This window comes from Prunus mume, linkage group LG3 (assembly GCF_029339155.1).
Source record: "Prunus mume cultivar Tortuosa linkage group LG3, ASM2933915v1, whole genome shotgun sequence".
Taxonomy (NCBI): Eukaryota; Viridiplantae; Streptophyta; class Magnoliopsida; order Rosales; family Rosaceae; genus Prunus; species Prunus mume.
Genome location: NC_142700.1, coordinates 24,875,876 through 24,903,241, shown reverse-complemented (window position 1 = coordinate 24,903,241; position 27,366 = coordinate 24,875,876). Strand labels below are relative to the sequence as shown.

The 27,366-nt window shown below is 40.3% G+C and overlaps 2 pseudogenes; both read right to left on the bottom strand.

Annotated features, from left to right (window-relative positions):
* Nucleotides 1-20,482: 20,482 nt before the first annotated feature.
* LOC148919200 (uncharacterized) overlaps nt 20,483-27,366 on the bottom strand; it is a 39,568-nt pseudogene continuing 32,684 nt past the window's right edge.
* LOC148919203 (uncharacterized) lies at nt 21,994-23,617 on the bottom strand (annotated as a pseudogene).

The following is a 27,366-nucleotide window of genomic DNA, read 5'->3' as shown; positions in this document are numbered from 1 at the left end:
GACCAATCGCATTTGATTGAGTCCGAAAACTTGGGAACAATCGTAATATGGTTGGAGGAGCTATTTGGTCGGTTTTGAGCTTAAATCAAATGGCTAATGCTGTGGAATACACTATCTACTTACTTTAACGAATCTTCGCATTTAACCTGAATTGTTCGATTTCAAGGACCAATCATAACGGATTGAGTCCAAAACTTGGAATGATCGTATTATGGTGGGAGGAGTCATTTGGTGGTTTTGAGTGAAATCAAATGGCTAATGCTGTGCAAGACACCATCCACTTATTTCAGAACGAACTCAGATTTAATCTGAATTGTCCGATTCAACACCAATCGATATCCGATTGATCTGAAATTTTAGGAACAATTGTATAATATGGTGAGGGAGTCATTTGCGTATTTTTAGTGAAATCTAATGGCTGAAGCAATAGCGATACACACCATCCACTTCATTTCGTAATGAACTTCATTTCAACCTGAATTGTCCATTTCAAGGACCAATCGATGTCGGATTGAGTCCAAAACTTGGGGAACACCATAATATGGTGGGAGGAGTCATTTGGTGTATATTTAGTGAAATCCAATGCTGTAAAGCTATGCTTATACAATTATCCACTTATTTGAAATCTGCATTTAACCTGAATTGTCCAATTTCAAGGACCAATCGAGATCTGATTGTGTCCAAAACTTGGGGAACATCACATTATGGTGGGAGGAGTCATTTGGGGGTTTTTGAATGCAATCCAATGGGTAAAGCTATGCAATACTCATTCATTATCCTTTCAGAATGAATCTCGATTTAATCTGAATTGTCCGAGCTAGGACCAACGTCGATTGAGTCCAAAACTTGGGGAATACTGGCAATACGTGGAGAAGCGAGCTATTTGAGTATTTTTAGTGAAATCCAATGGCGAGCTATATGGGATACACCATCCACTTATTTCAAACGAATTCAGAGAATCAATTGTCCACTTCTGGCGACTCACCATATCGGATTGTGTCTAAAATCTGGGAACACCAATATGGTGGGGAGAGTCATTTGGTGGGTTTTGAGGAAACAAATGCATAATGCTGTGCAATACACTATCCACTTCATTTTTGTAAACGAACTTGCACGAACCTGAATTGTCCATTTTCAAGGACCAATCGACATCGGATTGAGTCCAAAACTTGGGGAACACCGTAATATGGTGGGAGGAGTGATTTGGTGGTTTTTGAGTGAAATCAAATGGCTAATGCTGTGCAATACACCATCCACTTCATTTCAGAACGAACTTGCATTTACCTGAATTGTCCGCTGGGCGACCAATCGACATCGGATTGAGTCCAAAACTTGGGGAACACCGTAATATGCTGGGAGGAGTCATTTGGTGGTTTTTGAGTGAAATCAAATGGCTAATGCTGTGCAATACACCATCCACTTCATTTTGTAATGAACTCAGACGAACTTGAATTGTCCGATTTCACCTAATCTATATCGGATTGAGTCCAAAACTTGGGAACATGTAATATGGTGGAGGAGCCATTTGGTTTTTGAGTGAAATCAATGGCTAAAGCAGTAAACACCATCCACTTCATCCAAAACTCAATTGGGAGGAGTCAACTGCATTTAACTCAATTGTCCGATTTCAAGGACCAATCGATATCGGATTTAAAAACTTAAATACCATATAGTGGAGGAGTCACTTGGTGGTTCTGAGGAAATCAAATGGCTAATGCTGTACACCATCCACTTCTATTTCAGAGACGAACTCATTTAACCTCAATTGTCCATTTTCATGACCAACCGAGCATCGGATTGAGTCCAAAACTTGGGGAACAATTGTGAATATGGTGGGAGGAGTCATTTGGTGGTTTTGAGGAAATCAAATGGCTAATGCTGTGCAATACCCCATCCACTTCATTTCAAAATGAACTTCGTACGAACTTGAATTGTCCGATTTCAATTACCAATCTATATCGGATTGAGTCCAAAACTTGGGGAACAAAATAATATGGTGGGAGGAGTCATTTGGTGTATTTTTAGTGAAATCCAATGGGTAACGCTATGCGAAACACCATCTACTTCATTTCAGAATGATGTTTGAGGAAACTGAATTGTCCAATTTCAAGGACCAATCGAGATCGGATTGAGTCCAAAACCTGGGGAACACCATAATATGGTGGGTGGAGTCGTTTGGTGATTTTTGAGTGAAATCAAATGGCTAATGCAGTAACACACCATCCACTTCATTTCGAACGTAACTCAGACAACTCGACCAGTCCGTTTTCAAGAACCAATCGATATCGGATTGAGTCCAAAACTTGGGGAACAATTTAATATGGTGGGAGGAGTCATTTGGTGGTTTTTGAGTGAAATCAAATGGCAGCAAGCAGCAACACACCATCCACTTCATTTTAACGAACTTCGTACGCATTTAACCTCGAATTGTCCGATTTCAAGGACCTATCAATATCGGATTTAGTCCAAAACCTGGGGAACACCTATATGGTGGGAGGAGTCGTTTATGTATTTTTTTGTGAAACCCAATAGCTAAAGCTATGCGATACACCATCCACCTCATTTCAGCAACGAATTTCGCACGAACATGAACTGTCCGATTTCAAGTACCAATCGATATCGATTGACTCCAAAACTTGGGGAACACCATAATATGGTGGGAAGAGTCATTTGGTGTATTTTTAGTGAAATCCAATGGCTAAAGCTATGCGACACACCATCCACTTCATTTCAGAACAAACTTTGTACAAACCTGAATTGTCTAATTTCAATGGACCAATCGATATCGAATTGAGTCCAAAACTTGGGGAACACCATAATATGGTGGGAGGAGTCATTTGGCGTATTTTTAGTGAAATCCAACGGCTAAAGCTATGCGATACACCATCCACTTCATTTCAGAACGAACTTCGTAAGAACCTGAATTGTCCGATTTCAAGGACCAATCGATATCGGATTGAGTCCAAAACTTGGAGAAGACCTTAGTACGGTGGAACGAGTTATTTGGTGGGTTTTGAGGAAATCAAATGGCTAATGCTGTGCCACACCATCCACTTCATGTCGAACGAACTTTGTACGAACCTCAATTGTCCGTTTTCAAGGACCAATTAATATCGGATTGAGTCCAAAACTTGGGGAACACCGTAATATGGTGGGAGGAGTCATTTGTGGTTTTAGTGAAATCAAATGGCTAATGCTGTGCAATACACCATCCACTTCATTTCAGAACGAACTTTATGAACCTGAATTGTCCGATTTCAAGGACCAATCGATATCGGATTGAGTCCAAAACTTGGGAACAATTCATAATATGGTGGGAGGAGCTTTTGTGTATTTTTAGTGAAATGCAATGGTCTATGCGACACACCATCCACTTCTATTTCAGAACTAACTTCGACGAACTTGAATTGTCCGATTTCAAGGACCAATCGATATCGGATTGAGTCCAAAACTTGGGGAACACCGTAATATGGTGGGAGGAGTCATTTGGTGGGTTTTGAGTGAAATCAAATGGCTAATGCTGCGCAATACACAATCCACTTATTTCTGAACGAACTGTATTTGACAACTTGAATTGTCTCGATTTCAGGACCAATCGAGCATCGGATTGAGTCCAAAATTGGGGAACACGCAATATGGTGGGAGGAGTATTTGTGTATTTTAGTGAAATGCAATGGGTAAAGCTATGTGATACACCATCCACTTTCATTTGAATGAACTGTATTTAACTTGAATTGTCCGATTTCAAGGACCAATCGATATTGGATTGAGTCCAAAACTTGAGGAACACCATAATATGGTGGGAGGAGTCATTTGGTGTATTTTTTGTGAAATCCAATGGCTAAAGCTATGCGATACACCATCCACTTCATTTCAGAACGAACTTCGTACGAACCTGAATTGCCCGATTTCATTACCAATCGAGATCGGATTGAGGTAAAACGTGGGGAACACCATAATATGGTGGGAGGAGCTATTTGTGTATTTTAGTAAATACAATGGCTGTGCGATACACCATCCACTTCATTTCGAACGAACTGCAGACGAACCTGATTGTCCAATTTCAAGGACCAATCGATATCGGTTTGTCTCCAAAACTTGGGGAACATCATAATATGGTGGGAGGAGTCGTTTGGTTGGTTCTGAATAAATCCAATCTCTAGAACTACGGAATACACCAACCACACCATTTCAGAACGAACTCGCATTTACGAACCTGAATTGTCCGATTTCATGGACCAATCGATATCGGATCTTGTCCAAAATTTGGGGAAAAACATAATATGTGGGGAGGAGTCTTTTGGTGGGTGTTGAGTGAAATCCAATGGCTAAAATTGTACAGTATACTAACCACTCCATTTCAGAATGAACTTCCCATGCACCAATTGTCCGATTTCATGGACCAATCGATATCGGATTGAGTCCAAAACTTGGGGAACATCGTAATACTATGGGAGGAGTCATTTGGTTGGTTTTGAATGAAATTCAATGTCTAGAACTATGGAATGCACCAACCACACCATTTCCGAACGAACTGCGACGAACCTCAATTGTCCAATTTCATGGACCAACCGATATCGGATTGAGTCCAAAACTCGGGAAAAACATAATATGTTGGGAGGAGTCTTTTGGTGGGTTTTGAGGAACGATGGCTAAGACTCTACAATACGCCAACCACTCTATTTCAGAACGAACTTCCTACTTAACTTGAATTGTCCGATTTCAGGGACCAATCGATATCGATTGAGTCCAAAACTTGGGGAACATGGTAATATTTTTGGGAGGAGTCATTTGTTGGTTTTGAATGAAATCCAATCTCTTGACTATGGAATACACCAATCTGCTCCATTTTAGAAAGAACACATTTAACTCAGATTGTCCGATTTCATGGACCAATCGACATCGGATCGAGTCCAAAACTTGGGGAAAAACATAATGTGCGGGAGGAGTCTTTGGTGGTTTTGAGGAAATCTGATGGCTAAGACTCTACATAGGCCAACCACTCTATTTCAGTAATGAACTCCTACGAACTTGAATTGTCCGATTTCATGCACCAATCGAGCATCGGATTGAGTCCAACACTTGGGGAACATCATAATATGGTGGGAGGAGTCTTTTGGTTGGTTTTGAATGAAATCCAATCTCTAGAACTATGGAATACACCAACCACTCCATTTCAGAACGAACGCGCATTTAACCTGAATTGTCAAATTTCATGGATCAACTGATATCGGATCGAGTCCAAAACTCGGGGAAAAACATAATACGTTGGGAGGAGTCTTTTGGTGGGTTTTGAGTGTAATCCGATGGCTAAGACTCTACAATACGCCAACCACTCTATTTCAGAATGAACTTCCTACGAACTTGAATTGTCCGATTTCAGGGACCAATCGATATCGGATTGAGTCCAAAACTTGGGAAACATTGTAATATGGTGGGAGGAGTCATTTGGTCGGTTTTGAATGAAACCGAATCTCGAGAACTATGGAATACAACAACCACACCATTTCGGAACGAACTGCGACGTAACTCGAATTGTCCGATTTCATGGACCAATCGATATCGGATCGGGTCCAAAACTTGGGTAAACACATAATATGGTGGGAGGAGTCTTTCGGTAGGTTTTGAGTGAAATCAAATGGCTAAAACTATACAATACACGAACCACTCCATTTTCAGAACGAATTTCCATGAACCTGAATTGTCCGATTTCATGGACCAATCGATATCGGATTGAGTCCAAAACTTGGGGAACATCGTAATATGGTGGGAGGAGTCGCTTGGTTGGTTCTGAATGAAATCCAATCTCTAGAACTACGGAATACACCACCACACCATTTCGTAACGAACTGCGCATTTAACTCAATTGTCCAGTTTCATGGACCAATCGATACGAATCGAGTCCAAAACTTGGGGGAAAACATAATATGGTGGGAGGAGCTATTTGGTGGGTTTTGAGTGAAATCCAATGGCTAAAACTATACAATACACGAACCACTCCTCTTAAGAACGGACTTCTCATGAACCTGAATTGTCCGATTTCATGGACCAATCGATATCAGATTGAGTCCAAAACTTGGCTAAAACATAATATGGGGAGGAGTCTTTGTTGGGTTTTGAGGAAACATGGCTAAGACTCACAATACGCCAACCACTCTATTTCAGAATGAACTTCCTACGAACTTGAATTGTCCGTTTTCAGGGACCAATCGATGTCGGATTGAGTCCAAAACTTGGAGAACATCGTAATATGGTGGGAGGAGTCATTTGGTCGGTTTTGAATGAAATCCAACTTTGAACTATGGAATACACCAACCACACCATTTCAGAACGAATTGTGTACGAACCTGAATTGTCCGATTTCATGCACCAACCGATGTCGGATCGAGTCCAAAACTTGGGGAGAAACATAATATGGTCGGAGGAGTCTTTTGGTGAGTTTTGAGTGAAATCCAATGGCTTAAACTATACAATACACGAACCATTCCATTTCAGAATGGACTTCTCATGAACCTGAATTGTCCTATTTCATAGACCAATCGATATCGGATCGAGTCCAAAACTTGGGGAAAAACATACATGGTGGGAGGAGTCTTTTGGGGGGTTTTCAGTGAAATCCAATGGCTAAAACTATACAATACACGAACCACTCCATTTCATAACGAACTTCCATGAACCTGAATTGTCTGATTTACATAGACCAATCGATATCGGATTGAGTCCAAAACTTGGGGAACATCGTAATATGGTGGGAGGAGTCATTTGGTTGGTTTTGAATGAAATCCAACTCTAGAACTATGGAATACACCAACCACTCCATTTCAGAACGAACGCATTTACGAACCTGAATTGTCCAATTTCATGGACCAACCAATATCGGATCGAGTCCAAAACTCGGGGAAAAGCATAATATGCTGGGAGGAGTCTTTGGTGCGCTTTTCAGTGAAACTGATGGCTAAGACTCTACAATAGGCCAACCACTCTATTTCAGAACGAACTTCCTACGAACTTGAATTGTCCGATTTCATGCACCAATCGATATCGGATTGAGTCCAAAACTTGGGGAACATCATAATATGGTGGGAGGAGTCATTTGGTTGGTTTTGAATGAAATCCAATCTCTAGAACTACGGAATACACCAACCACACCATTTCAGAACGAACGGCGTACGAACCTGAATTGTCCAACTTCATTGCCCAACCGATATCGGATCGAGTCCAAAACTCGGGAAAAACATAATATGTTGGTAGTAGTCTTTTGGTGGTTTTGAGTGAAACATGGCTAAGACTCTACAATACGCCAACCACTCTATTTCAGAACGAACTTCCTACGAACTTGAATTGTCCGATTTCAGGGACCAATCGACATCGGATTGAGTCCAAAACTTGGGGAATATCGTAATATGGTGGCAGGAGTCATTTGGTTGGTTTTGAATGAAATCCAATCTCTAGAACTATGGAATACACCAACCATTCCATTTCAGAACAAACTGCGTACAAACTTGAATTGTCTGATTTCATGGACCAATCGACAGCGGATTGAGGTCAAAACTTGGGGAAAAACATAATATGGTGGGAGGAGTCTTTTGGTGGGTTTTCAGTGAAATCCAATGGCTGAAACTATACAATACACTAACCACTCCATTTCAGAACGAATCATGCATTTAACCTGAATTGTCCGATTTTGTGGACCAATCGACAGCGGATCGAGTCCAAAACTTGGGGAAAACATAATATGGTGTGAGGAGTCTTTGGTGGGTTTTGAGTGAAATCCGGCTAAGACTCTACAATACGCCAACCACTTATTTAAGAATGAACTTCCTACGAACTTGAATTGTTCGATTTCAGGGACCAATCGATATCGGATTGAGTCCAAAACTTGGGAAACATCGTAATATGGTGGGAGGAGTCATTTGGTTGGTTTTGAATGAAATCCAATCTCTAGAACTATGGAATATACTAACCACTCCATTTCAGAACGAACATGCATTTACGAACCTGAATTGTCTGATTTCATGGACCAATCGATATCGAATCGAGTCCAAAGCTCGGGAAAACATAATATGGTGGGAGGAGTCTTTTGGTGGGTTTTCAGACATCCAATGGCTGAAACTATACAATACACGAACCACTCCATTTCAGAACGAATCATGCATTTAACTCTGAATTGTCCGATTTCGTGGACCATTGGGCAGCGGATCGAGTCCAAAACTTGGGGAAAACATAATATTGTGGGAGGAGTCTTTTGGTGGGTTTTGAGTGAAACGATGGCTAAGACTCTACAATACGCCAACCACTTATTTCGTAATGAACTTCCTACTTAACTTGAATTGTCCAATTTCAGGACCAATCGATATCGGATTGAGTCCAAAACTTGGGAAACATCGAATATGGTGGGAGGAGTCATTTGGTTGGTTTTGAATGAAATCCAATCTCTAGAACTATGGAATACACCAACCACACCATTTCGTAACGAACGCGCATTTAACCTGAATTGTCCAATTTCATGGACCAACTGATATCGGATCGAGTCCAAAACTCCGGGGAAAACATAATATGTTGGTAGGAGTCTTTGGTGGGTTTTGAGGAAACCATGGCTAAGACTCTACAATACGCCAACCACTCTATTTCGTAATGAACTTCCTACTTAACTTGAATTGTCCACCTCAGGGACCAATCGATATCGGATTGAGTCCAAAACTTGGGAAACATCGTAATATGGTGGGAGGAGTCATTTGGTTGGTTTTGAATGAAATCCAATCTCTAGAACTATGGAATACACTAACCACTCCATTTCGTAACGAATCGACATTTAACCTGAATTGTCTGATTTCATGGACCAATCGATATCGAATCGAGTCCAAAGCTCGGGGAAAAACATAATATGGTGGGAGGAGTCTTTGGTGGGTTTTCAGCGAAATCCAATGGCTGAAACTATACAATACACGAACTACTCCATTTCGTAATCTAACTACGACAACTGAATTGTCCGATTTCGTGGACCATTGGGCAGCGGATCGAGTCCAAAACTTGGGGAAAACATAATATGGTGGGAGGAGTCTTTTGGTGGGTTTTGAGTGAAATCCTGATGGCTAAGACTCTACAATACGCCAACCACTCTATTTCAGAATGAACTTCCTACGAACTTGAATTGTCCAATTTCAGGGACCAATCGATATCGGATTGAGTCCAAAACTTGGGAAACATCGTAATATGGTGGGGGAGTCATTTGGCTGGTTTTGAATGAAATCCAATCTCTAGAACTATGGAATACAATAACCGCACTCATCTCTGAACGACCATGCTCTGAACCTGAATTGTCCGATTTCATGGAACAATCGATGTCGGATCGAGTCCAAAACTTGGGGACAATCATAATATGGTGGGAGGAGTCTTTTGGTGGGTTTTGAGGAAACGATGGCTAAGACTCTACAATACGCCAACCACTCTATTTCGGAACGAATTTCCTACGAACTTGAATTGTCCGATTTCAGGGACCAATCGATATCGGATTGAGTCCAGAACTTGGGGAACATCGTAATATGGTGGGAGGAGTCATTTGGTTGGTTTTGAATGAAATCCAATCTCTAGAACTATGGAATACACCAACCGCACCATCTCCGAACGAACTGCGTCTGAACCTGAATTGTCCGATTTCATGGAACAATCGATGTCGATCGAGTCCAAAACTTGGGGAAGAACATAATATGGTGGGAGGAGTCTTTTGGTGGGATTTGAGTGAAACCCAATGGCTAAAACTCTACAATACGCCAACCACTCTATTTCATAACGAACTTCCTACGCACTTGAATTGTCCGATTTCATGGACCAATCGATATCGGATTGAGTCCAAAACTTGGGGAACATCGTAATATGGTGGGAGGAGTCGTTTGGCTGGTTTTGAATGAAATCCAATCTCTAGAACTATAGAATACACCAACCACTCCATTTCATAACGAACTGCGATTTACGAACCTGAATTGTCCGATTTCATGGACCAATCGATATCGGATTGAGTCCAAAACTTGGCGAACAACCATATATGGAGGGAGTAGTCTTTTGGTAAGTTTTGAGTGAAATCCAATGGCTAAAACTATACAATACACGAACCACTCCATTTCAGAACGAACTTCCCATGAACCTGAATTCTCCGATTTCATGGACCAATCGATATCAGATTGAGTCCAAAGTTTGGGGAACATCGTAATATGGTGGGAGGAGTCATTTGGTTGGTTTTGAATGAAATCCAGTCTCCAGAACTATGGAATACACCAACCACTCCATTTCAGAACTAATAACGATTTAACTGAATTGTCCGATTTCATGGACCAATGATATCGGATTGAGTCCAAAACTTACTAATAACATTATATGGGGAGGAGTCTTTGGTAAGTTTTGAGTGAAATCCAATGGCTAAAACTGTACAATACACGAACCACTCCATTTCAGAACTAACTCTCATGAACCTGAATTGTCCGATTTCATGGACAAGTGGATATATTTGATTAAGTCCAAAACTTGCGAACAACATTATATGGGGAGGAGTCTTTTGTAAGTTTTGAGGAAATCCAATGGCTAAAATTGCACAATACACCAACCACTCTATTTCTAACGAACTTCCTACGAACTTGAATTGTCCGATTTCATGGACCAATCGATATCGGATTAAGTCCAAAACTTGGGAAACATCGTAATATGGTGGGAGGAGTCATTTGGTTGGTTTTGAATGAAATCCAATCTCTAGAACTATGGAATACACTAACCACTCCATTTCAGAACGAACTGCGTACGAACCTGAATTGTCCGATTTCATGGACCAATCGATGTCGGATCGAGTCCAAAACTTGGGGAAAAACATAATATGGTGGGAGGAGTCTTGTGGTTGGTTTTGAGTGAAATCCAATAGCTAAAACTCTACAATACTCCAACCACTCTATTTCAGAACGAACTTCCTACGAATTTGAATTGTCCGATTTCATGGACCAATCTATATCGGATTGAGTCCAAAACTTGGGGAACATGGTAATATGGTGGGAGGAGTCATTTGGTTGGTTTTGAATGAAATCCAATCTCTAGAACTATGGAATACACCAACCACTCCATTTCAGAACGAACATGCGTGAACTTGAATTGTCCGATTTCATGGACCAATCGATATCGGATTGAGTCAAAACTTGGGGAACATCTTAATATGGTGGGAGGAGTCATTTGGTTGGTTTTGAATGTAATCCAATCTCTAGAACTATGGAATACACCAACCACTCCATTTCGCAACGAATCATGCATTTAACGAACTGAATTGTCCGATTTCATGGACCAATCGATATCGGATTGAGTCCAAAACTTGGCGAACAACCATATATGGAGGGAGGAGTCTTTTGGTAAGTTTTGAGTGAAATCCAATGGCTAAAACTATACAATACACGAACCACTCCATTTAACGAACTTCCATGAACCTGAATTCTCCGATTTCATGGACCAATCGATATCAGATTGAGTCCAAAGCTTGGGAACATCGTAATATGGTGGGAGGAGTCATTTGCTGGTTTTGAATGAAATCTAGTCTGAACTATGGAATACACCAACCACTCCATTTGAACGAAACTGCATTTAACTCAATTGTCCGATTTCATGGACCAATGATATTTCGGATTGAGTCCAAAACTTGGCTAACAACATTATATGGGGGGAGGAGTCTTTTGGTAAGTTTTGAGTGAAATCCAATGGCTAAAACTGTACAATACATGAACCACTCCATTTCAGAACGAACTTCTCATGAACCTGAATTGTCCGATTTCATGGACAAGTGGATATATCGGATTGAGTCCAAAACTTGGCAAACAACATTATATGGGGGGAGGAGTCTTTTGGTAAGTTTTGAGTGAAATCCAATGGCTAAAACTGCACAATACACCAACCACTCTATTTCCTAACGAACTTCCTACGAACTTGAATTGTCCGATTTCATGGACCAATCGATATCGGATTGAGTCCAAAACTTGGGGAACATCGTAATATGGTGGGAGGAGTCATTTGGTTGGTTTTGAATGAAATCCAATCTCTAGAACTATGGAATACACCAACCACTCCATTTCAGTAACGAATCTGCGTAACCTGAATTGTCCGATTTCATGGACCAATCGATGTCGGATCGAGTCCAAAACTTGGGGAAAAACATAATATGGTGGGAGGAGTCTTGTGGTTGGTTTTGAGTGAAATCCAATAGCTAAAACTCTACAATACTCCAACCACTCTATTTCAGAACGAACTTCCTACGAATTTGAATTGTCCGATTTCATGGACCAATCTATATCGGATTGAGTCCAAAACTTGGGGAACATGGTAATATGGTGGGAGGAGTCATTTGGTTGGTTTTGAATGAAATCCAATCTCTAGAACTATGGAATACACCAACCACTCCATTTCGAACGAATCATGCATTTAACTTGAATTGTCCGATTTCATGGACCAATCGATATCGGATTGAGTCAAAAACTTGGGGAACATCTTAATATGGTGGGAGGAGTCATTTGGTTGGTTTTGAATGTAATCCAATCTCTAGAACTACGGAATACAGCAACCACTCCATTTCAGAACGAACTGCGTACGAACCTGAATTGTCCGATTTCATGGACCAATCGATATCGGATTGAGTCCAAAACTTGGCGAACAACCATATATGGAGGGAGGAGTCTTTTAGTAAGTTTTGAGTGAAATCCAATGGCTAAAACTATACAATACACGAACCACTCCATTTCAGAACGAACTTCCCATGAACCTGAATTCTCCGATTTCATGGACCAATCGATATCAGATTGAGTCCAAAGCTTGGGGAACATCGTAATATGGTGGGAGGAGTCATTTGGTTGGTTTTGAATGAAATCCAGTCTCCAGAACTATGGAATACACCAACCACTCCATTTCAGAACGAACAGCGTACGAACCTGAATTGTCCGATTTCATGGACCAGTCGATATCGGATTGAGTCCAAAACTTGGCTAACAACATTATATGGGGGGAGGAGTCTTTTGGTAAGTTTTGAGTGAAATCCAATGGCTAAAACTGTATAATACACGAACCATCCTGCTTTCGAACGAACTTCTCATGAACCTGAATTGTCCGATTTCATGGACAAGTGGATATATCGGATTGAGTCCAAAACTTGGCGAACAACATTATATGGGGGGAGGAGTCTTTTGGTAAGTTTTGAGTGAAATCCAATGGCTAAAACTGCACAATACACCAACCACTCTATTTCCTAACGAACTTCCTACGAACTTGAATTGTCCGATTTCATGGACCAATCGATATCGGATTGAGTCCAAAACTTGGGGAACATGGTAATATGGTGGGAGGAGTCATTTGGTTGGTTTTGAATGAAATCCAATCTCTAGAACTATGGAATACACCAACCACTCCATTTCAGAACGAACATGCATTTCACGAACTTGAATTGTCCGATTTCATGGACCAATCGATATCGGATTGAGTCAAAACTTGGGGAACATCTTAATATGGTGGGAGGAGTCATTTGGTTGGTTTTGAATGTAATCCAATCCTAGAACTATGGAATACACCAACCACTCCATTTCAGAACGAACTGCGTACGAACCTGAATTGTCCGATTTCATGAACCAATCGATGTCGGATCGAGTCCAAAACTTGGGGAAAAACATAATATGGTGGGAGGAGTCTTGTGGTTGGTTTTGAGTGAAATCCAATAGCTAAAACTCTACAATACTCCAACCACTGTTTCAGAACGAACTTCCTACGAATTTGAATTGTCCGATTTCATGGACCAATCTATATCGGATTGAGTCCAAAACTTGGGGAACATGGTAATATGGTGGGAGGAGTCATTTGGTTGGTTTTGAATGAAATCCAATCTCTAGAACTATGGAATACACCAACCACTCCATTTCAGAACGAACTGCGTACGAACTTGAATTGTCCGATTTCATGGACCAATCGATATCGGATTGAGTCAAAAACTTGGGGAACATCTTAATATGGTGGGAGGAGTCATTTGGTTGGTTTTGAATGTAATCCAATCTCTAGAACTATGGAATACACCAACCACTCCATTTCAGAACGAATCTGCAGTACGAACCTGAATTGTCCGATTTCATGGACCAATCGATATCGGATTGAGTTCAAAACTTGGCGAACAACATTATATGGGGGGAGGAGTCTTTTGGTAAGTTTTGAGTGAAATCCAACGGCTAAAACTATACAATACACAAACCACTCCATTTCAATACGAACTTCCCACGAACCTGAATTGTCCGATTTCATGGACCAATCGATATCGGATTCTGTCCAAAACTTGGGGAACATCGTAATATGGTGGGAGGAGTCATTTGGTTGTTTCTGAATGAAATCCAATGTTGTTAAACTGTTAACTCGCAGTTGTAATGGGCCAATTAGTAATATAGCAAGACAAGTTCGAGGTCGCACTACGAGACTGAGAAGTTAAATTAGTTATGTACTTAGAGTACCAAATTCAAGAAAGTAGGAGGTTAAGTCTAAAATTGAATTTAAAGCAAGAGTGATTGTAATTGTTGAACAAATTAGGCAAAACCAAATTTCAAACAAAAGCAAAGTGAGCAAATGTAACAAAGAGTGTTTTTGTGGGCTGGAAAACAGATTGGGAGACTAGGCATTGATTCACCATAACAATTCAATTCTAGGTTATAAGGAGTCAAGTGACAAGTCTAATTGGATTCAAAGATTGATTCTAGCTAAAGTATGATTTGGCCATGGTGTCTGGTCCTAACCTTGTGTTCCTAATTCCCTAACTTGATCATTTGTTGTCTAACCTAAATTAAGCATTAGGAACTCATTACATAGAAGAACAATTTAAACAACCAAGCATGTATCTAATCCATGTTGTCGAATGTCCATACATAATTTTCTTATTCATAGTTCAATTCAATCAAAGCATGGTGTCTACTCTTGATTCAAACCAAGATAGCTGATATACAAGTTCTAATGCTGATCAATCATCCAAACAAGCATATTAACTCATAAGCATAATGAATAAGAACATGAATCATGAATCAAACTTGAAACTCAAAACTTCAACTTATAAACCCAGAATATTCATGTTAGGTTACATCGAAGTCCTAGTTATGAATTTAGCTACTCATAATGGAAATGAAACTTAAACAGAAATGAGAAAACATAATAAATGTAATAAGAGGAAAACCCATTTCTGAAGTTACTTGTGGTGTCCAAGGCTTCTCCAGTGCTTCTCCACACCTAATGCTGCTCCAAGAGCTTCTCACATCTAGAGTATGGCAACCTAAAGAGGTGATTTGGGATGAGTTTGGGTGAGTGGTGATGGCAGAGAAAGAGAAAATTCGTAGGGAAATGGAAGGAAGGCTTGTTGGAGCTGTTTTGGTGATTTGGGACTGAATGGAGTGTTTGGGGAAGGATGGGAGTGTTAGAGGATGGCTGAAGTGAATTTTAGGCTGAATGGAGTGACTATCCTTGAATGAGTGTGCATCACTCTATTTATAGAGTGCAAATTCGTGCTCCCCCTTTGGCTGGTGAAGCACACCCATTCCTAGCTGTTCCCATTTGTCTGAGCTGCCCATTAGGTTCCCATGCTGCTGATTTGATGTGTAGCCCATGCCTCTAGGAATGTCAGCTGCCCATGCCTCTTGGAATGTCAGCTGCCCATGCCTTCTGAGTTTCCATGCTGTCTTGTCAGCACATGGCTCAACAGCTAGCAGTTGCATTCCTGAGCATGGTGTGCATTTTGATGGGCTCACGGATTGGGGTTGACTTAAGCAATTGATACATTTGAGTTGTCCATCTTGAAGTTCAGACTCTCATCTTTCCAAGCACATATTACATGGGCCAATCAAAGTTGGGAGAAAGACGTTAAGGCCGAAATGAGTTGCCAACCCAGTCTGCTCGTTTTTGCACCATTTTGCATCTTTTCTTATCCAAAGGCACCATTGCTACCTAAGGCTCAATGAACTGAATGATAAACAAAAAAGGGGTTAAAAGCACACGGTTGACTCAATAACATCACCAAATCGTAAGTTAGAAGGGTACAAAATGATATGCAATTGTGTACTGATCAAATACCCCCAGACCTAGATTTTGCTAGTCCTAACAAAACAAAAGAAAACAAAGTTAAAAACAAAACAAGAAGTTTAACTAAACCACTTCTGCGGGTAACTCAATTGCATTGAGCATATGCAATAAGCCTTTAAACCTCTAGGCATCCCTAGTATGAGGAGTTGTGTCTCCTGAGGATTTAACAGAAACGATACCTACAAACGCTTTACTGACTCTACAAAACAAAAGGTTAGAAAACTAACTTTGAAAACGACAAACGAAAATGAAAGAAAACTTTAATCATACCTCCAACACCAGAGAGTTCCCAAGATAGATGATCAATAAGTGTGTAAAGTGGAAGCAGCTCAAAGGCACACGGGTTCAAAGTAAACATACTCAAATCTTGAAGGAAGAACATGCTTCAACTCTAATTCTCACATATAGCACTCAATCACTCAGAACCTATGGTTTTATTCTCTCAAACAAGCTGATCAGTTCACAATTGCATATCATTTTGTACCCTTCTAACTTATGATTTGGTTATGTTATTGAGTCAAACGTGTGCTTTTAATCCATTTTCTGTTTATCATTCAGTTCATTGAGCCTTAGGTAGCAATGGTGCCTTTGGATAAGAAAAGATGCAAAATGGTGCAAAAACGAGCAGACTGGGTTGGCAACTCATTTCGGCCTTAACGTCTTTCTCCCAACTTTGATTGGCCCATATAATATGTGCCTGGAAAGATGAGAGTCTGAACTGCAAGATGGACTACTCAAATAGATTAATTTATTAAGTCAACCCTAATCCGTGAGCCCATCAAAATGCACTCCATGCTCAGGAATGCAACTGCTAGCTGTTGAGTCATGTGCTGACAAGACAGCATGGAAACTCAGAAGGCATGGGCAGCTGACATTCCTAGAGGCATGGGCTACACATCAAATCAGCAGCATGGGAACCTAATGGGCAGCTCAGACAAATGGGAATAGCTAGGAATGGCTGTGCTTCACCAGCCAATGGGGGAGCATGAATTTGCACTCTATAAATAGAGTGATGCACACTCATTCAAAAATGTCACTCCATTCAGCCTAAAATTCACTTCAGCCATCCTCTAACACTCCCATCCTTCCCCAAACACTCCATTCAGTCCCAAATCACCAAAACAGCTCCAACAAGCCTTCCTTCCATTTCCCTACGAATTTCCTCTTTCTCTGCCATCACCACTCACCCAAACTCATCCCAAATCACCTCTTTAGTTGCCATACTCTAGATGTGAGGAAGGTCTTGGAGCAGCATTAGGTGTGGAGAAGCACTTGGAGAAGCCTTGGACACCACAAGTAACTTCAGAAATGGGTTTTTCCACTCTTATTACATTCATTATGTTTTCTCATTTCTGTTTAAGTTTCATTTCCATTATGAGTAGCTAAATTCATAACTAGGACTTCGATGTAACCTAACATGAATATTCTGGGTTTATAAGTTGAAGTTTTGAGTTTCAAGTTTGATTCATGATTCATGTTCTTATTCATTATGCTTATCAGTTAATATGCTTGTTTGGATGATTGATCACCATTAGAACTTGTATATTAGCTATCTTGGTTTGAATCAAGAGTAGACACCATGCTTTGATTCAAATTGAACTATGAATAAGAAAAGTATGGATGGACATTCGACAACAGGGATTAGATACATGCTTGGTTGTTTAAATTGTTCTTCTATGCTTAATGAGTTCCTAATGTTTAATTTAGGTTAGACAACAAATGATCAAGTTAGGGAATTAGGAACACAAGGTTAGGACCAGACACCATGGCCTAATTATACTTTAGCTAGAATCAATCTTTGAATCTGAATTAGACTTGTCACTTGACTCCTTATAACCTAGAATTGAATTGTTATGGTGAATCGAATGCCCTAGTCTCCCAATCTGTTTTCCAGCCCACAAAAACACTCTTTGTTACATTTGCTCACTTTGCTTTTGTTTGAAATTTCGTTTTGCCTCATTTGTTCAACAATTACAGTCACTCTTGCTTTAAATTCTATTTTAGACTTAACCTCCTACTTTCTTGAATTTGGTAATCTAAGTACATAACTAATTTTAACTTCTCAGTCCTCGTGGGTACGACCTTGTACTTGTCTTGCTATATTACTAATTGGCCCGTACAATTGCGAGTTAATATATTAACAACACAAGCATAAGTGAGTATATGAAATAGAAGCAGGATATTTGGTTAGATCTCATGAAGGGAATCAAATACTAAGAATAGAGATACACACATATATACCAGCACCCATGAATGCATCCTCAAAGATCAGCTAGGTCTTTCACAAGGTTGTAATGAATGGCTAAGGTTAGGGGAAATGGAAGAGTTGGAAAGAACACAATTAACTTAAGAACATACCAAGGTTGCATTCTTCATTGATCTGCAAGGTATCATTGATTTAGAATGATATGGCTGCAACTTCATAGCATCATCTGGCATAGACCTTATATTTCACATTTAGATCAAATCGAAACACTTTCTCCGAAACACTTTCTCTTTATCTTTCTTATTTGCTGACTTGATCTACTTCTTCTTTAACTTCATTGCACAGATTCACACCAATTTACATTTAGGCATGTGGCAGCAACTTCCTTGCTTCAAACTTTATCTTGGCACACCTTGGTATATTTCTAAGCTATAGGGTATGGCTATAATAGGTTAAATATCTCAGATTGAGATACAAGGTTAGGGGAATTATGAGGGTGATAGAAGAAAAAGGCTTGAAGTGTTTGGCTGCAAGAGAGCTGATGGAACACACGAATGGGTAGGGTGAAAAGAAAGCACAGAGAATGGTTATACACACATAGCCTAGCATCACTTCAATGAGTTCATTCATGAATGAGAGCACGCACCTGATATCTGCAAAGAGAATCATCCTCAGTATTCAATCAAAATGGAACAATGAGATCATTTAGAGTGAATTGAAGAAAATAAGTAGAGATGAGGAATAGAAACACTTTAAACCCTCTCAAGAATGCAATTAGGCTCGAAATAGCTCACTAGGGTAGTCTCCACTATTCTCCTTCAAGAATCTGAGCATGGTACCTTAGCCACCAGAATTCTAAGAGCAAAAGCTTTGTGAAGTGTAAAATTTCTGATATGAAAATCTCAATGGCAGCTCCATAGCATTGATTGTATGAAATTCAAAAATAAAAATAAAAAGTGACAAGCGGACGAAAATTGTAAACACAAATGAACAAAAATTGAAAACCTCCCCCCCAGACCTGAATTGAACATTGTCCTCAATGTTAAAGCATAAGAAAGATGAGTGAGAACATGTAAATAATAAGAGGAAAGTTTAAGACCTAGGATTAGAGAAACTTCCTCTTTATGCGATTAGGTCGACCGCTAACAAGCACCTTATTCTTCAACACATGGGTTGCCTCCCAAGAAGCGCCTTAGTTAATGTCTTGGCAAGACATTATGCGATTAGCTAACTTGATTGTACGAATGGAAGATGATCCACCACATGACCAGTTTGAATTCCAACTGACACTCCCTCATAGAATGGCTTTAAACGTTGTCCATTTACTTTGAAAGTCGAGCCATCTTTAGGGTTTTGAATCTCCACAGCTCCATAGGGAGAAACATTGACCACGGTGAATGGGCCAAGCCACCTAGACTTCAATTTTCCTGGAAAGAACTGACATACCTTTGGTGAACTCTTTCCGTTGAATGTTCCTGTCATGGTAACTCTTGGTTCGTTCTTTGTAAAGCCTTGCATTCTCATAGGACTCATGTCTAATTTCTTCCAATTCATTGAGCTGAAACTTTCTAACATGGCCGGCCTTGTCTAGATCAAAATTCAACTTCTTGATGGCCCAAAAAGCATTGTGTTCAAGCTCCATTGGCAAGTGACAGGCTTTTCCAAACACAAGACGATCATTCCGATGGGAGTCTTATATGCAGTCCTATAAGCCCATAATGCATCATTGAGCTTGGCAGCCCAATCTTTCCTTGTACTATTCACCACCTTCTCTAGGATGTGCTTAATTTCTCTGTTGCTTATTTCTACTTGACCAGAAGTTTGAGGATGATATGGTGTAGAGACTCGGTGGGTGATGTTGTACTTCTTCATGAGTGCTTCAAATGGCTTGTTGCAGAAGTGGCTGCCTCCATCACTAATGACAGCCCTTGAGTACCAAACCTTGTGAAAATATTGTCCTCAGGAACTTCAGCACCACCTTATGATCATTGGTTTTGGTGGCTATGGCTTCCACCCATTTAGACACATAATCAACAGCAACAAGTATGTAGGTATATCAAAGGAAGATGGGAATGGTCCCGTGAAATCAATACCCCATACATCGAAGAGTTCCACAAAGAGTATGTTCTTCAATGGCATTTCATTCCTGCGGCTTATGTTTCCCATCCTTTAACACCTATCACACTTAACACAAAAATTAAATGCATCTTTGAATACAGTAGGCCAAAAGAAACCTGATTGCAAAATTTTAAGTGCTGTTTTCTTAGCTCCAAAGTGGCCTCCACAAGCCTGTTTTCTATGCCTAAGGATGCTTTCTTGTTCTTCTTCTGGAACACATCTTCTAATGAGTTGATCTGGGCAATGCTTGAATAAGAAAGGTTCGTCCCAGACATAATGTTTCACCATGGAAAAGAACTTCTTTTTGTCCTGATAAGTTAGATCATTTCTAAGAACACCACAAGCAAGATAATTAACAAAATCAGCATACCATGGCTCTTTGACTTGGGCAACAAATAGTTGCTCATCTAGGAAAGTCTCATTCAAGGGTAGTACAGCTTCTCCTTGCTCTTCAACCTCAATTCTGCTCAAATGGTCAGCCACCACATTTTCACATCCCTTCTTGTCTTGAATCTCCAAATCGAACTCTTGCAGCAAGAGAATCCATCTGATCAAGCGTGGTTTGGCGTCCTTCTTAGTGAGCAAGTATCTAAGAGCAGCATGGTCAGAATAAACAATTACTTTAGAACCAACAAGGTAAGAACGAAATTTTTCTAAAGCAAAAACCACAGCAAGCAACTCCTTCTCTGTTCTGGAGTAATTGAGTTGGGCATCATTCAAGGTCCGGCTCGCATAATGAATCACATGGGGAAGCTTGTTCTTCTTTTGACCTAGAACTGCACCAATAGCAAAGTCAGAGGCATCACACATTATTTCAAATGGTAAAGACCAATCTGGAGCTATGATAATAGGGGCGAAGTTAGCCCTTTCTTCAAGGTCGTAAAGCTTCCATGCAAGTTTCATCAAACTCAAAAACAGCATCCTCAGCAAGGAGATTACACAATGGTCTTGAAATGCTCGAAATTTTTTGATGAACCTTCTATAGAATCCGGCATGGCCTAGAAAGCTTCTAACTCTTTTAACAGAGGAAGGGGGTGGTAGATTTGAGATGATATTTATCTTGGCTTTGTCCACTTCAATTCCCTTGCTTGAAACAACATGGCCTAGCACAATTCGTTGTCTTACCATGAAGTGACACTTCTCCCAATTCAAAATCAGATTTGTTTCTGACATCTTTTAAGCACTAGAGACAAGTGGTGAAGACAATCATCAAAAGATGAACCAAAACTGAAAAATCATCCATAAATACCTCCATAAATCGCTCCACCATCAGAAAAGATTGCCATCATGCATCTTTGGAAAGTTGCTGGAGCATTGCACAAACCAAATGGCATACTTCTATAAGCAAATGTACCGAATGGGCATGTGAACGTGGTTTTCTCCTGGTCTTCCGGAGCAATGGGAATTTGATTATAACCTGAAAATCCATCAAGAAAACAGTAGTAAGCATGGCCAGATAAACGGTCAAGCATTTGATCAATGAAAGGCAAGGGAAAATGATCTTTTCTTGAGGATGTGTTCAACTTCCTGTAATCGATGCAAACTCTCCAACCGGTGATAGTTCATGTTGGAACTAGCTCATTCTTCTCATTCTTTACAACGGTGATTCCAGACTTCTTTGGAACAACTTGCACAGGACACACCCACTTAGAATCTGAAATTGGGTAGATGATTCCCACATCAAGTAGCTTTAAAACTTCAGCCCTAACCACCTCTTTCATGTTGGGATTTAGCCTTCTTTGTACATCACGAGATGGTTTGCTGTCTTCTTCCATTAAAATTTGCATGCACATGCTTGACCTAATTCCTTTGATGTCTGCTATGGTCCATCCAAGGGCTGTTTTATGCTCTTTCAGAACTTCAATTAAGCTGTCCTCTTCATGTGAGGTGAGACCTGCAGCAATTATAACAGGGAGAGTTTCATTAGCACCCAAATAAGTATGTTTAAGATGATTGGGTAGAAGTTTAAGTTCTAGCTTTGGTGGGGTATTAATGGATGGCTCCAATTTTGTGGAGGATGGTCCAAGAGGCTTGAGTGGTGGCCTAAAGGATGGTGGGTATGGCTGAAATACTTCTAAGGCAGCCATCACTTCCTGGAACTCTGATTCATAGAGATCTTCCTCTTCTTGTGTTAGGACAGCTTCTAGAGCATCATTAGACTTTTTCTGCACAATTTTAGAAGCAACCTCATGATCCACGACATCAATTGAAAAACAAGTATCAAGAGTGATAGAAGGTTGAGAGAGAGCATCAAACACTTTAAATTCAACAGTTTCACCCAAAACAGTCATGGAGAGGGTGCCATCTTTCACTTTGATGATTGTGTCTGCAGTGGCCATGAATGGTCGCCTGAGGAGAATGGGATCAACGCGGTCTCCATATGGGTTATCCTCCATATCCATCACTACAAAATCAGCCGGAAGAATGAGTGTATTAACTTGAACTAAAATATCTTCTACAATACCTTTTGGATATTTGATAGAATGATCAGCTAGTTCAAGACGAATTGAGGTTTTCTTTATCCCTTCTAAGCCAAGCTCTGATAAACTGAATATGGCATTACATTGATGCTTGCTCCCAAGTCCAACATGGCTCTTCCAACCGTCTTATCTCCGATGTTAATGGGAATGTCAAAGCTGCCAGAATCTTCTAGTTTTGGTGAAGCTTTCTTTGCAACACAGCACTCACATTCTTGTTGAGCTTTACTTCTTCACTTGGAGCAAAATTGAGCTTGTGAGTCATCAAGTGCTTGATGAACTTTCCATATGCAGGAATCTGTTTAACAACATCAAGCAAGGGCAAATTGATATTAACTTTACTCAAAATATCATAAATCTCTTTAAAAGCCTTATCTTGATTTGCCTTCTTCAAACGGCCTGGAAATGGAATCGGTGGAATATATGGAGGAGGTGGGATGTATCTATCTTGATGAAGATGCGATGGCACAAATTTGTCATCTCTTTTATGCAATTGAAATGGATTGGGTTCCTGAGAATCAGATTTGGCCTTAGGAGCGGATTGGGACATTTTGGGTTGTTCTCCTTCCATAGCTGTGGTTTCCTCTTCATCTTCATCCCCTACAACCACAACATCATTTGATAGATCAGAACCAACTTTGTTATCAACAATCTTACCTGATCTCAGCACATGAACGGCCTTGGCTTCTTGGTTTTTTGGATTGATCATGGTCCACGAAATCAAACAATTCAGATTCGTAGGAAGTTCGATCTGAAATGGAGTGGTTGGTGTATTGTATAGTTTTAGCCATTGGATTTCACTCAACATCCACCAAATGACTCCTCCCACCATATTATGATGTTCCCCAAGCTTTGGACTCAATCGGATATCGATTGGTCCATGAAATCGGACAATTCAGGTTCGTGCACAGTTCGCTCTAAAATGGAGTGGTCGGTGTATTCCACAGTTCCAGAGATTGGATTTCATTCAAAACCAACCAAATCACTCCTCTCACCATATTAAGATGTTCCCCAAGTTTTGGACTCCATCCGATATCGATTGGTTCATAAAATCGGACAATATAGGTTCATGGGAACTTCGTTCTGAAATGGGGTGGTTCGTGTATTGCATAGTTTTAGCCATTAGATTTCGCTCAACACGTAACAAAGGACTCCTCGCACCATATATGTTGTTCCCCAAGTTTTGGACCCAATCCTATATCGATTGGTGCATGACATTGGAAAATTCAGGTTCGTAAGAAATTCGCTCAAATGGAGCGGTTGGTGTATTGCAGAGTTTTAACCATTGGATTCTCTCAAAATATACCAAATGACTCCTCCCACCACATTATGATGTTCCCCAAGTTTTGGACTCAATCCGATATCGATTGGTCCATGAAATTGGACAATTCAGGTTCACGCGGTTCGTTCTGAAATGGAGTGGTTGGTGTATTCCATAGTTCTAGAGATTGAATTTCATTCAAAACCAACCAAATGACTCCTCCCACCATATTATGATGTTCCCCAAGTTTTGGACTCAATCCGATATCGATTGGTCCATGAAATCGAACAATTCAGGTTCATGGGAAGTTCATTCTGAAATGGAGTGGTTCGTGTATTGCTTAGTTTTAGCCATTGGCTTTCACTCAAAACCCACCAAAAGACTCCTCCAATCATATTATGTTGTTCCCCAAGTTTTGGACTCAATCCGATATCTATTTGTCCATGAGAACGGACAATACAGGTTCGCATGTAGTTAGTTTTGAAATGAACTAGTTGGTGTATTGCCGACTTTTAGCCATTGGATTTCACCCAAAACCCACCAAATGAGTCCTCCCACCATATTATCATATTCCCCAAGCTTTGGACTCAATCCGATATCAATGTGTCCATGAGATCGGAGAATTCATGTTCATACGTAGTTAGTTCTGAAATGGAGTGGTTGGTGTATTCCATAGTTATAGGGATTGGATTTCATTCAAAACCAACCAAATGACTCCTCCCACCATATTACGATGTTCCCCAAGTTTTGGACTCAGTCCGATATCGATTGGTCCATGAAATCGAACAATTCAAGTTGGTCGGAAGTTCATTCTGAAATAGAGTGGTTGGTGTATTGTAGAGTTTCCGCCACTGGATTTCATTCAAAACCAACCAAATCACTCCTCCCACCATATTATGATGTTCCTCAAGAATTGGACTCGGTCCGATATAGATTGGTACACGAAATCGGACAATTGAGGTCCGACGGAAGTTTGTTCTGAAATGGAGTGGTTGGTGTATTCTACAGTTTTAGCCATTGGATGTCACTTAAAACCCACCAAATGACTCCACCCACCATATTGTGACGTTCCCCAAGTTTTGGACTCAATCCGATATCGATTGGTCTCAAATCGGAAAATTCATGTTCGCAGGAAGTTCGTTCTGAAATGGAGTGGTTGGTGTATTGCAGAGTTTTAGCCATTGGATTCACTCAAAATCCACCAAATGACTCCTCCCACCATATTATGATGTTCCCCAACTTTTGGACACAATCCGATATCGATTAGCCCATGAAATCGGACAATTCAGGTTCATACGCATTCGCTCAAATGGAGTGGTGGTGTATTCCATAGTTCTTGCGATTGGATTTCATTCAAAACCAACCAAATCACGCCTCCCACCATATTATGATGTTCCCCAAGTTTTGGACTCGATCCGAAATCAATTGGTCCACGAAATCAAACAATTCAGGTTCGTACGAAGTTCGATCTAAAATGCATTGGTTGGTGTATTTCATTGTTTTCGCCATTGTATTTCACTCAAAATCCACCAAATGACTCCTCCCACCATATTATGATGCACCCAAACTTTTGGACTCAATCTGATATCGATTGGCCCATGAAATCGGACAATTCAGGTTCGTACGCATTCGTTCTGAAATGGAGTGGTTGGTGTATTCCATAGTTCTAGAGATTGGATTTCATTCAAAACAACCCAAATCACTCTTCCCAACATATTATGATGTTCCCCAAGTTTTGGACTTGATCCAAAATCAATTGGTCCACGAAATCAAACAATTCAGATTCATAGGAAGTTCGATCTGAAATGGAGTGGTTGGTGTATTGTATAGTTTTAGCCTTTGGAATTCACTCAACATCCACCAAATGACTCCTCCCACCATATTATGATGCACCTCAACTTTTGGACTCAATCCGATATCGATTGGCCCATGAAATCGGACAATTCAGGTTTGTACGAAGTTCGTTTTGAAATGGAGTGGTTCGGGTATTCCATAGTTCTAGATATTGGATTTCATTCAAAACCAACCAAATCACTCCACCCAACATATTATGATGTTCCCCAAGTTTTAGACTTGATCCAAAATCAATTGGTCCACGAAATCAAACAATTCAGATTCGTAGGAAGTTTGATCTAAAATGGAGTGGTTGGTGTATTGTATAGTTTTAGCCATTGGATTTCAATCAACATCCACCAAATGACTCCTCCCACCATATTATGTTGTTCCCCAAGTTTTGGACTCAATCCGATATCTATTTGTCCATGAGAACGGACAATACAGGTTCGCACGTAGTTAGTTTTGAAATGAACTAGTTGGTGTATTGCCGACTTTTAGCCATTGGATTTCACACAAAACCCACCAAATGAGTCCTCCCACCATATTATCATATTCCCCAAGCTTCGGACTCAATCCGATATCGATTTGTCCATGAGATCGGAGAATTCATGTTCATACGTAGTTAGTTCTAAAATGGAGTGGTTGGTGTATTCCATAGTTCTAGGGATTGGATTTCATTCAAAACCAACCAAATGACTCCTCCCACCATATTACGATGTTCCCCAAGTTTTGGACTCAATCCGATATCGATTGGTCCATGAAATCGGACAATTCAAGTTCGTCGGAAGTTCGTTCTGAAATAGAGTGGTTGGTGTATTGTAGAGTTTCAGCCACTGGATTTCATTCAAAACCAACCAAATCACTCCTCCCACCATACTATGATGTTCCTCAAGAATTGGACCCGGTCCGATATAGATTGGTACACGAAATCGGACAATTGAGGTCCGAAGGATGTTTGTTCTGAAATGGAGTGGTTGGTGTATTCTACAGTTTTAGCCATTGGATTTCACTTAAAACCCACCAAATGACTCCACCCACCATATTGTGACGTTCCCCAAGTTTTGGACTCAATCCGATATCGATTGGCCCCTGAAATCGGAAAATTCAGGTTCGCAGGAAGTTCGTTCTGAAATGGAGTGGTTGGTGTATTGCAGAGTTTTAGCCATTGGATTCACTCAAAATCCACCAAATGACTCCTCCCACCATATTATGATGTTCCCCAACTTTTGGACACAATCCGATATCGATTGGCCCATGAAATCGGACAATTCAGGTTCATACGCAGTTCGTTCTGAAATGGAGTGGTCGGTGTATTCCATAGTTCTTGCGATTGGATTTCATTCAAAACCAACCAAATCACG